This window comes from Parasteatoda tepidariorum, chromosome 11 (genome assembly GCF_982258835.1).
Source record: "Parasteatoda tepidariorum strain Cologne lab strain chromosome 11, Ptep-v5.0, whole genome shotgun sequence".
NCBI classification, from domain to species: Eukaryota; Metazoa; Arthropoda; class Arachnida; order Araneae; family Theridiidae; genus Parasteatoda; species Parasteatoda tepidariorum.
The window spans coordinates 76,277,039-76,289,489 of record NC_141765.1 but is presented as its reverse complement, the minus strand read 5'-3'; the positions used below and the strand labels follow the sequence as shown (position 1 = coordinate 76,289,489).

Here is a 12,451-nt window from a genome sequence, read left to right as displayed (position 1 = left end):
ACTAGTAAATTCTTTAGTTTTCTATCAGTCCTTTCCTAATGTACGTTCCAACTGTGTTACTCTCCGTCTGTGTAATGTACTAATGAACATGTCATTCTTCTTTGATCCACTGATTTCTGAAGTGCATTGCCACCACAGTTGTACGTTTTTCTGAATCTTTTTTATGCCATACTTATTTTAATGTACATGTAAGTGATAAACCTTGAAATCCGTAAAAATTTAAACCAATTGCTTTAAAATATTTTAACTAATGGTCACTTTAGTTTAAGCAAATTCCCCCCCCCCTCAACTTTGGATTGGGTGAGCTAGCAAAAATCTAATGGTAAGCGCTTATTTAATAAAATTAAGCAAAATGTATTTCAATTTATATGTACATAGAATATGTGAGTACATCATTACGTTATCTAAGAACTTTAAAGTTCTAAAATTTATTTAAAATGCCTACCGATATTAGAAACATAAGCAAACAAGTTATTCAGATAATATTAAAAATATATTAAAAACATATCAAAACTTTAACGCTTGAAAAGCTTTTTTATTCTCCAGTTTTTAACATTTTCAATAGTCCAAAGAACATCATAGAATGAAATAGCATGGAATATAATTTACGGGAAAGAATTTCAAATCAAGTAATTGGGCTAATATACATAATTAAAAAGAACAGAACAATAAGATTCGAAAATAAATTTATCTCATAATAAAATGCTTTCCAACTCTTAATAGCTGACCTAGATTAATTGTTTACACAATCATATTGTACACTTTGGCCCGTAGTCGACATCAAAGGTATCTTGTATGAACCTTGTATGTATAGTGGTTGATCCGTGGTAGATATCAAAAGTATCTTGTCTGTAAAGGTACCTTGTATGTACAGTGACATAAAAACGTATTTTCTTTGAATAAATAAACCTTTTTTTGTTGGATCCTCAAAATATGGTCCCAATAGTTTGGTCATGAGAGCGCTTCAAACTGTTGACCCTTTAATGTTAATTTTACTTTTTGCTTATTACACTATATGTCGAGAACTGTTTAAGCGAATTGAAATTTTTTTACCCACAATTATAAAATTCGTTTATCCAAACATAATCCAGGTAGAAAGTAACTCTTAGTAAATATTTATTATTTTTTATTATTTCGTTAAGAATGGAAGAAAAAAAATTTTGAATAGTGAAATATACAATTTTTGCATCATTTTAAAGAAAGTAATTTCATATGGCAAAGTACAAAATTTGAAAAAAAATGGTCAAATAGTTCCTGAGAAATCGAATTTTAAGTATCCAACTTTTTTGAATTCGACCGATTTTGCTCAAATTTTGTATTTTCCCATGCAAAATTACATTCTTTAAAATGATGCAAAAAATTGTACACCTTACCATTCAAAATGTTTTCGACCATTCTTAAATAAAATAATAAAAAATTATAAATATTTACTAAAAGGGACTTTTTGCATTGACTTATCTTTGGATAAACAAATTTTATAATTGAGAGCAAATGTTTCTCACTTCCTTTAAAAAGTTCCCGGGATATCTTTTCCGATAAACGAGTTTTATAATTGAGTGCAAATTTTTTTTTAATTCGCTTGAAAAAATTCTCGAGATATAGCGAAATACGCAAAAAGTAAAATTAACGGGTCACATTCATTTCATCGACACCACTTCATCGACAGGCCGTTTCATCGACTAGGTCATATCGTCGACAGGCCGTTTCCTCGACAGGGTTGTTTCGTCGACAGGGTCATTTCGTCGACAGGGTGTTTTCATTGACAGGATCATTTCGTCGAAAGGGTCATTTAGTCGACAGGACCATTTCATCGACAAGTCATTTCCAGGCCCGTCCTCAACGTGGGGGTGAGAGGGGTGTCTCACCCCCCAGCGATATCATCCAGTCGGCATTTTTTTTTTTTTTTTTTTTTTTTTTTTTTTACAAGCCAAAATCCCGATTTTGCCGAAATTCTTTCATTGTCGGATTTTTCATTGGTGATGAGATTTAAACGGATTTCAATCAGGGCTCGTTGATTTAAATCAGCTTGATTTAAATCAAATGATTTTTTTAAAAAAATCATTGATTTAAATCAACTAATTTTTTTTATCTATATATATTGATTTCAAAAGTTAAAAAACAGTGTTTTAAATTTTTGATACTTTTATTATTTTCTTTTCTTAGTATTAAAATTTAATTTAAATAAATTGCTGCATTAATTAATTTTAGTTAACAAAATTACTTTCTTGGTGTGTGTTAAATTCCAACACATTTGAAATTACAATTTTAAAAATCGTTTGATTCTTGAGACTGAAAGTATAGATTAAAGTAAACATTTAATGCTGTCTTAATATAGATTTGCATAGCTGTAGAAAGTAATTAATAAACATGAATTTTATTCAAAAAGTAATACAAATAATGTTAATTAAAATTCTACCTTTTGAATGAAAAAGCGTGAATTAAAATCTACATCATATTTTATTGGTGGAAAATGTATATTTCTGAAGCTTGAGGTTATATTAAAAAGAAATTACCCTAATATGCCAAAAACAGAGGGAAAAAAAAGGGCTGATGAATTCAGATGTTTTTTTTTTTTTCCTAATATAGTGTCATTCTTCCCTTTCAAACTCTTTCGATGTCTATTTGATGCAGTAGGGTTATTAGCTGGTATTTTTTTTTATCATAATATGTTTACAGTATCTTTGACATTATCTGATTTTCCTTAAAGAAATTTTGTGAAAAAAAATTCCAATGAATACATAGATTTTCTAATTTTTTTTTTTTAGTTTAACTTATCTATTTTCATATAGAATTAAAAATAAATATTTTAATATAAAAATAGATAGATTAAATGCTTATTTATTTTTTGATGAATGGCTACATTTATAAAGACAGTCTGCTACATTTATTTTGTAATTTTAAAAATCAAGAGAAAAAAAAAGAAATCACAATTTTAAATTAAAGTTATGGTTTGCTAACTGAAACTTTGCTTTAATAGTTAAAGCACAGGGGTCTGTCCAAGCCGGTACCTTTACAAATTCAACTTTAGGAAAAATGATAGAATAGACACACAAAATACTTTTTCTTAAAATTTTATTTTTTTGTCTCGTAAGAAACAATAAATCCATATTTTTACTATATTTGTGTTGATCTTTTAATATATATTTTAATTTTCACAAAATAGGTACCTCTCAGAAAAACCAAAACAGACCCCTGCAATATTCTTTAAATTCTCTATTTCATCTAGTCTTTTAAATTTTAATCATGCATTTTTTTCAAAATGGTTGCTATGCATTCAAAGCCATGTATTATAATGCAAAATTATTTTAGTTAGAGCGTCTAAAATATTGTTACAATATAGTTTTAATATTAAGTTAATTTGATTAAACATTTTTAATTTTTTTTAATCATAAATTAAAGTTCATACAGTGTATTTGAATAAAAATCAAAAAAATCTGATTTAAATCAAAAAAATCCGATTTAAATCAAAAAAATATGATTCTTTTGATTTTTTTAAAGAAAATCAAAAAAATCACGAACCCTGATTTCAATGTTATCTGAATTTCGTTTCGGGATCCCAGACCGGACTCGGCAAATCTTGTTGTGAAATGTGTTTTTAAATTTAGTTTTTTTTTTCTCCTCCAAGAGGTACCATTTATGATAATTCAAAGCAAGATGACCGATAATCCACGCCAAAATCCCGACTTTGCAGAAATTCTTTCCTTATCGGATATTTCATCGATGATGAGATTTAAACGGATTTCAATGTTATCTGAATTTCGTTTCGGATCCCAGACCCGACTCGGCAAATCTTGTTGTGAAATGTGTTTTTAAATTTAGTTTTTCTTTTTTCTCCTCCAAGAGCTACCATTTATGATAATTCAAAGCAAAATGACCGATAATCCAGGCCAAAATCCCGACTTTGCAGAAATTCTTTCCCTATCGGATATTTCATCGGTGATGAGATTTAAACGGATTTCAATGTTATCTGAATTTCGTTTCGGGATCCCAGACCCGACTCGGCAAATCTTGTTGTGAAATGTGTTTTTAAATTTAGTTTTTTTTTTCTCCTCCAAGAGGTACCATTTATGATAATTCAAAGCTAGATGACCGATAGTCCACGCCAAAATCCCGACTTTGCAGAAATTCTTTCCCTATCGGATATTTCATCGGTGATGAGATTTAAACGGATTTCAATGTTATCTGAATTTCGTTTCGGGATCCCAGACCCGACTCGGTAAATCTTGTTGTGAAATGTGTTTTTAAATTTAGTTTTTTTTTCTCCTCCAAGAGCTACCATTTATGATAATTCAAAGCAAGATGACCGATAATCCACGCCAAACTCCCGACTTTGCAGAAATTCTTTCCTTATCGGATATTTCATCGCTGATGATATTTAAACGGATTTCAATGTTATCTGAATTTCGTTTCGGGATCCCAGACCCGATTCGGTAAATCTTGTTGTGAAATGTGTTTTTGAATTTAGTTTTTTTTTCCCCTCCTCCAAGAGTAACCATTTATGATAATTCAAAGCAAGATGACCGACATTGCATGCCAAAATCTGGAGAACCATTTCTCTTGTATTATTATTTCAACGACACATTCTTAAATTTAAAAAAATTTTGTAGTGACCTTAATTTTTAGTTAGCTAATAATGTATCATAAAATTCAGATATAATTTATCTGAATTATATTAACTCTTTATTAGAGGTTTAAGTAATTTTTTTAAAGGAGGTGATGAACTTACATGATTTTTTAGTTTTAAGGAATTATTATAATTTTATATGAAATAATCGTGCCGGTGATGCAATCTATTTTTTTTTTTTTTTATACTTTTAAAATATAGGGAAAAAATTACAAATAAGAGAACCTATTAAATAGGATACTTTATTATTCAAAATATATTATTTAAATTGTTAAATTCTGTTTAAATAACACAACTTATTAAATAATTTATATTTTCAATTAGTAAACGCTATTTTTCTATTATGAAGAATTTTACTAAATCCAAAGGACTCCTAACTCCAAAAAAGAAAATAAAAACATTTAATTTGTTAACTACCATTCAGTTCATAACTTTTAAAATTCTGTGATGATTGGATTATTACTTGAGTTCAAAATTTTTTAACCTAAAATAAAGTGTTCAGGGACCAATTCATATCTTTAGAACAATTAATCATGACAACAAAATTTGATATTCTCTATGGAAAATAGTTAACATATATGTGATCCTCACTTAACCTTTATAAAAGTTTCTGTTTTGAAAATAAAATATTGTTTTTTGCTTTTTATATATTTTTTTTTTTCAAAAATCCTAAGAATTCTGAAACATTAAATTGAGTTACAGTCAATCGAATCGACACTTCGATCATTTCACACAATTGGAGAATGGTTGCCTAGTTTAAAGTATTAAATGTTGTAATTTTGGATTCATTAATTATTTCAATAAAAATATGGTGAAAAGAAAGAATTCCGAATATTCACGGAGAAGTGGCAATTCTGTTTGATCAAGCCGCTGTGGGCACTATGAAAAGGCACAAAAAAAGGATGGTGGTGGGACTCGATCTTGTGAAGCAGCAGACAAAACCCCGGATATTTCTGTCAACTTGAAAAATCGAGGGTCTTTTAAAAGTGGTTAGCTAGAAATGCCCTAAGCTATATTTTCTCATGTTTTCTCTTACTCTTTCTGAGAATAAAGACAATATCTTTGTCCATGTGGTTAAGGGGAAGGAAGACTCTTAGTGCACACGCAGCTGTGTAGCAATTACTTCACTGACCTGTCTTTAACTGTCTAGTACGGATACTTAGTTACTCAAAGTGTATTTTATAAATTTATATTATTATTGAATAAAATAGAAAATCCGTTCACATGCCAACGATCATCCTATCTACCGCAGTCTAAGTTTTGAATGTAAGTATAATTTTTTTTTGAATACATATTTATTATTTGCAGTCTTATAGTTTAAATATTAAATTTAATTAAATTGCATTAAATGTGTTATTACTTTCCAATTAAATTATTTCGGGTGAAAATAGATTTTTATGACGCAGATAAAATTATTTTTTTAATCTTTTTTGTGCAGTAAAATAATTAAAAGAAAGAAAAAAGAGCAATTAAAAATGCTATGTTATTTATATTCATAAGTAGGAGATAGGGATAGAAAAAGATAAATCACATTTGAATTCTGAAAATTGGAATTCTTTTTCTATTTTTTACTTTTTACTAAGCTTTTATTTTGTGCTTGAAATACTATTTTTTTTTCTTCCTTTTTAGATTTTTTCAGCTGAAATTATTTTTCATAGATCTTATTTAATTGAAATTTCAAATTCTATATTTCTTCGTAGGCTTCGTTTTTATAAGTCCAAATTGCAATCTCTTATGAACAAAAATGTACTAATGCTAATTTTATTGAAAATGTAACGTGTTTAAAATAGAAAGTTTCAGTTTTTTGTGATAAATAATTCTTTTTAGTTATTTTGTACTGTCGTCCCCACTTAATCGCATATCGGATAATCGAATTACCCGCTTATACGAATAAAATTTAATGGAACCAAATCATTTAAGAAGAAACTAATGTTAAACTTCCCCGTTTAAACGGTTATTTGTTGTTTTTTTGCCCCGCCTAATTGCATAAAGAGGTGGTACTGAAATGAAAAAAATATTGTTTATTTTTGAGAAATGTTTCACCAGCTAAAATGGAATTTCCCTTTTTCAGTTAAGATAAAGATACAATAGGTGGTCACTTCAATAGGGACTTCTTATTCATTAGTAGGTGTTTGGGGTAAAGTTGAAAAATTAATCAAATCTTGCTGCCAGTTTTATACATTGAAGTAAACGAAGGGGTTTTTACCCCTCTTTGACTTACTTCACACAATCATCATTTAGAATGTAAAAAAGGGATTGAGGGATTTGACTTGTGATCCCCTGTTGATGCACTATTAACTTTGATAAGAAAAAGTTTCAAAAACCTTAACACATCAGTGTACAGAGAGTCTTTCTCTTAAATAGAATAATTGCTTAACCCAGTTAATGACTTTGAGTTGGGTGCAAGTTGAGAGCGAAAAGGAATGATTTAAATTAATCGGAAAAAAGCAAAGCAATGAATCTTAGAAGTAATAAATTTCAGAAAACCCTTAAATAAAATAGCGCATTAATTTAAATAGAGCATTAATTAAAATTTCTCAAGTTTGGAAGATTAAAAAAAAAATAAAAAAGTAAAAAAAATTCTGAATGTGTTCGAAAGGAATGCACGCAAATCATGAAATTTTTAGTAGAAACTAAAAGGGAATATCTAATTTTGATGAATTCACCTCGTATAAAAAACAGTGTTCAGTTATAGATTTTTTCGGAAGGGATCAATTAATATTTTAGTACCTACATTATAGTTTTTACTAATATTGATTTATCTTTTAGGTAATTTTAAATGACATTTATATTTTATGATACTAATGCATACAGTTTTAATTATAATTGTTTATTGATCATAAAACTGAGCTTATTTAATCAAAATGCTATACTATGCATTAAATACCATTAAAAAGTAAAATTTCGTAAAAATTCAGAATTTTGGATTGAATATTGCACTCCCCTTTTAATCGAATAACTCGTTTAATTGCATAGATTTGGCTGGAACCGATGGAATTCCTTTAAGCGGGGTTGACGTATTTCTTATGTATTTAATTATTTAATGTTTTTATATTATCTTTTTGACTAAAGTTAACAGTTTTTCATTTAAGTAAATTATTAGTAAAAAAAAACTTAATAATTTTGTAATTATGTAAAAATTCAATTCACAGTTTGTATTAAAAATGCAGAATCATACATTTTAGCATAAATGCTTTCATAAGTTTTTATTGTTAAATCTATTAGCGTTAACTGCACCAATGACAGTTGCGACAAATGAAAGAATTTTCAGCAAGATGAAATTGATTAAAAACTATCTTCGAACAGCAATGACCACGGAACGCCTAAATTCACTGCTTTTACTCAAAGCAGAAAAAGATACTGTTGACAATATTAAGCGTGATAAGTTGGCAGAATATTTTTCGCTTTTAAAACAACGTCGAAGTAAATATATGTAGCTAATATAATATAACGTAATTTTACTAATATCTTATTTTTTTATCATTTTTACGAGGATTTCATTTATACTTTAAATGGCGAATATTTTCAATGTTTTTCTACATTTTTTTTCTTATTTTTTAAAAATGAAAGGTCAATTTACTTTTGAATGAATTTTGTTTTGAATCAATATCTTATAGAAGTCTGTATTTGCCGACTATGACTTACTTTCTCATCTTCTAACAGTTGCTGTAATTAGCTTATGGTAACAACGTTTAAATGAAACGAAAGATACATTTTAATTACCAAGTGATTTTTCAAAAAATATTTAAATATAAAGTAAAAAGTATTTCAAAGTTGCGTTGAAAAACATTTAAATTTACAACTTTATTTTTTGAAATTATTTCTACAAATAATTATTGCTTAATATTACTGAAAACTTATTTTAATAGGATAAGTTTCAGTTTATTTAAAAATAGTTTTTTTTCTTTAATATTTTGTTACCATTTTAATAATTGAAATTAATGGAAATGTAAAAAGTATATTTTCTTTGCATTATTTTGAATAATTACTGGTACTATTTAGTTATCAATAATACCACACATTTCACCCATGGCTGTTGCATTTTTAAGTGCTGTAAAAATTATTTCGATGAATAGCATTATGTTTATAACTAGTCGAAATGATTTCAAAATAAACTTTGGAAGCTCAAGTTTTGTGGCGCATTTGAACTCTTTTATTTGTTTTACCTTTGATTATCAAGCTTTAGCCATATACAAATTGTATATATATGTACATGACAGTCGGCAAAGTAAACTTCAACACCCCCCCCCCCTCTCGAATCGGTTAGGGACGGGCCTGGTCATTTCGTCGACAGGGTCATTTCATCGACAAGTAATTTCGTCAACATGGTCATTCATCGACAGGGTCGTATCTTTACCAAGGTTATTACATCGACAGGGTAGTTTTGTCGGCAGGGTCATTTCGTCGACAGGGTCATTTTGTCGACATGATCGTTTCATCGACAGGGTCATTTCATCGACAAATCATTTAGTCGACAGCGTCATTTCGTCGACAAGTCATTTAGTCGACAGGGTCATTTCATCGACAAGTCATCCCTTATGAAAATTTAAGGTATATTTAAGGTTGATTTGAGGTATTTTTGAGGTATTAAGGTTGTTTTGAGGTATATTTAAGGTTGCAGAGAAAACAGAAATAAAAATTATACCTCGTAAAGGTTGTAATTAAGGTGTACGAGGTTGATTTATATATACTTCAGCTTGTTTTGAGGTTGTTTAAAATTCACTTCAAATCATCCAGACTGATAAGGTGATTTTTAAGGTATACCAGGTTTATTTTCTTACATTTGTAACAAAAGAGGTATTTTTGAGGTGTAAAATTTTTTACCTTATTTCAACAAAAAAGAGTGAGATATTTATTGAGGTATATGAAGTCATTTTATTTATACCTAAGCTTATTTTGAGGTTGTTTAAAATTCACTTCAAATCATCCAGACTGATAAGGTGATTTTTAAGGTATACCAGGTTTATTTTCTTACATTTGTAACAAAAGAGGTATTTTTGAGGTGTAAAATTTTTTACCTTATTTCAACAAAAAAGAGTGAGATATTTATTGAGGTATATGAAGTCATTTTATTTATACCTAAGCTTATTTTGAGGTTGTTTTAAATTCACTTCAAATCAACCAGACTGATAAGGTGATTTTTAAGGTATATCAAGTTGATTTTCTGATACTTGTAATAAAAGAGGTATTTTTGAGGTATAAAAAAATTGACCTTATTTCAACTAACGAGAGTGAGATATTTATTGAGGTATATGAAGTCCTTTTATTTATACCTAAGCTTATTTTGAGGTTGTTTAAAATTCACTTCATATCAACCAGAATCATGAGGCAGTTTTTAAGGTTCACCAGGTTGTTTTTTTTACACTTGTAACAAAAGAGGTATTTACGAGGTATAAAAAATATAATTTTTTTCAACTAAAGAGAGTGAGGTCTTTATTGAGATGTATGAAGTCATTTTATTTATACCTAAGGTTGTTTTAAGGTTGTTTAAAGTACACTTCATATCAACTAGCTCACTTCCCAGAGTTCCGTGCTAGCCGGCAAATGGCGTGTGTGTTCACAATCGAAAGTTTCTTTAAAATTCGGTAAGTGTGCTTGACATTTATTAATTTAGCTTTGTCACTTTTAATCAAATATGCCTCAACTTTCAAACTTAAATTTCATTATTTTTGTTTTAAAGACGCGTCCTGATCTTACATTATTTAAGTCGGAGGATATTCTTTGAGGCTATTGTTGTAGGCTTAGCAATAAGACAGATCAATCTAAATATTTCTCGTCGCTGTTTAGGGTAACGTTACTGGTGAATCGTTACAGCAGGTTACGCACAGTATATTTTATTGTTTGTAATTTATTCAAATATAACTATTCTTTTTGTTTTGCTTAAATGTATATGTTTTAACGTAGCAGTATGCAAGCTGATTGAGTAAAAGGTTCATAATTTCTCTTATAAATAAATCACTGAAAATTGAAAGTTAACAGTTTCTATATATTGCAGGTAATAAAACAAATAAACAATACTATTGTAAGGAACGAAATGCATATTTGTTGCCTTCAACAAAAATCTAACATACATATTTAACTAATAAAATAAACATATACAATAAAAATTGCAATCAGGGTAAATACATCACACAAAAATTTTAATATTTCTTCAAAAGTTGCATTTTCATAAAAATATATATTTACAAACATGAAGAAAAAAAAACAATCCTGTTTTTCGAAGTAAATATTCATTTTTTTAAATTAATGTTTACTATTAACAGGTGATTCTAAGGTAGGAAACAAGTTTACCATATCAAATCAACAAATTTCATTAAAAAATATATGAGAATTCCTAATAAAATCTGAAATTTTTTTTTAATAAGAATATATGTAATATGAGATAAGATTCAAGCTAATTTTAGTGAACTATTTTTTTAACCCCCCTCACAAATTAATAAAGCAAACTTCATAAATTTTCATAATCTGAAAAATATTTTGTTTTTAAACTCCAGAAATGATGAGAAATTGGAAATTCTAACATTATCGCAGAGAAAGAAAAGAATTTTTTTTATTTTTAAATGTGCAGAGTAAATAAAAATATAACGCTAATAAATAAAGAATTTTGAAAATTAAATTCTAATAACATTAAATTATGTAAGGATCACAGAAAACTATAATATCAATGAAAAAAAAATCAGAACCGAATAATTTCGGTAATAATAAGTGATTGATATTAGCAGCGATTACATTATATATAAGCGGGGATTACTGAACTTACATATACATTGCCTCTAGAGAGAAAAAAGTTATTCTAATTCTAGATTGTTCACCACATTAGCAAAATAAATTTTTCCAGTGTCATCGCACTGGATGGAAATACAAACAGAAGATATATTTGTCACAGGAATTAAGTTAAAGTTGCCAGAATTAGTTACTTGTGTAATATGGCTTAGTTCAACATTAAAATTAAGATTAAGAGAACGCATCTTTTCACCAGAAATCATTTCTTCAATAACACCATAATAATTCCAGCAACAGCATATTGAATTCTGACAAGTACAAGTTACTAAAATTTTTACGAAGAAATTAATGCAGCCTAGTTTAAGTTTACTTGCCCTTTTATACATAAGCTTGGTTTAGTTGAGAATCTTGAAAGTATTTGTATGTGTATCACCTATTAAATAATATCTGAAGTTAGTTAGCAAAAAGGCAACTATAGGTAAAGGAAAACTGGCATCCACTTAAAAAATTCTCATGCAAAATTCAAACTTTTTGTCCGTTTAGTCCACTAAGGCAACGCCCCGCTCTTCCGTGCCACAGGTCCTGGGTTCGATCCTTGGGCCGGGCAAGGTTGACTCAGCCTTTCATCCCTTCAGTGGGTCGATAAATGAGTACCAAGCATGCTTGGGAACTAAACACTGGGGGTTCCGCGTTCGACTGATCACCTAACCGGAACATCTGCTCCTGCATCCCAGAGCCCAAGGTCAAGAAAACTGAAATGGGCACAGTAGACCTTGGCCCTCTATGGGCTGTCGCGCCACTGCGTTTAGTTTTATTTTAGTTTTTAGTCCGCTAAGGCAAAATCTTGAATATTATTCTAGATCAACATGATGCAGTTTAATATTTTGGAATGATTTTCAATTTATTTTTAATAAGACTCGTGAAGACTCGTAAAGAGACTAAAAGAACATGAAAACTTTTCGTATAAATAGTGTGCTCTAATAAAATAGTTTTTATCTTTAATCCACAAAGAATATTGTATAAAACAAATTTACTGAGACAGCTATTCCAAAAAAATAATTTTATTATTTCAATTAAATATTAAAATCATTTTGGTGAACCTAT

General features: G+C 28.6%; 1 protein-coding gene across 6 annotated transcripts in view; it reads left to right on the top strand.

The window, feature by feature from the left end:
* Window positions 1-12,451, top strand: part of LOC107452153 (rho guanine nucleotide exchange factor 17) — a 314,558-nt gene that overhangs the window by 115,897 nt on the left and 186,210 nt on the right. The gene's annotated exons all lie outside the window — the stretch shown is intronic.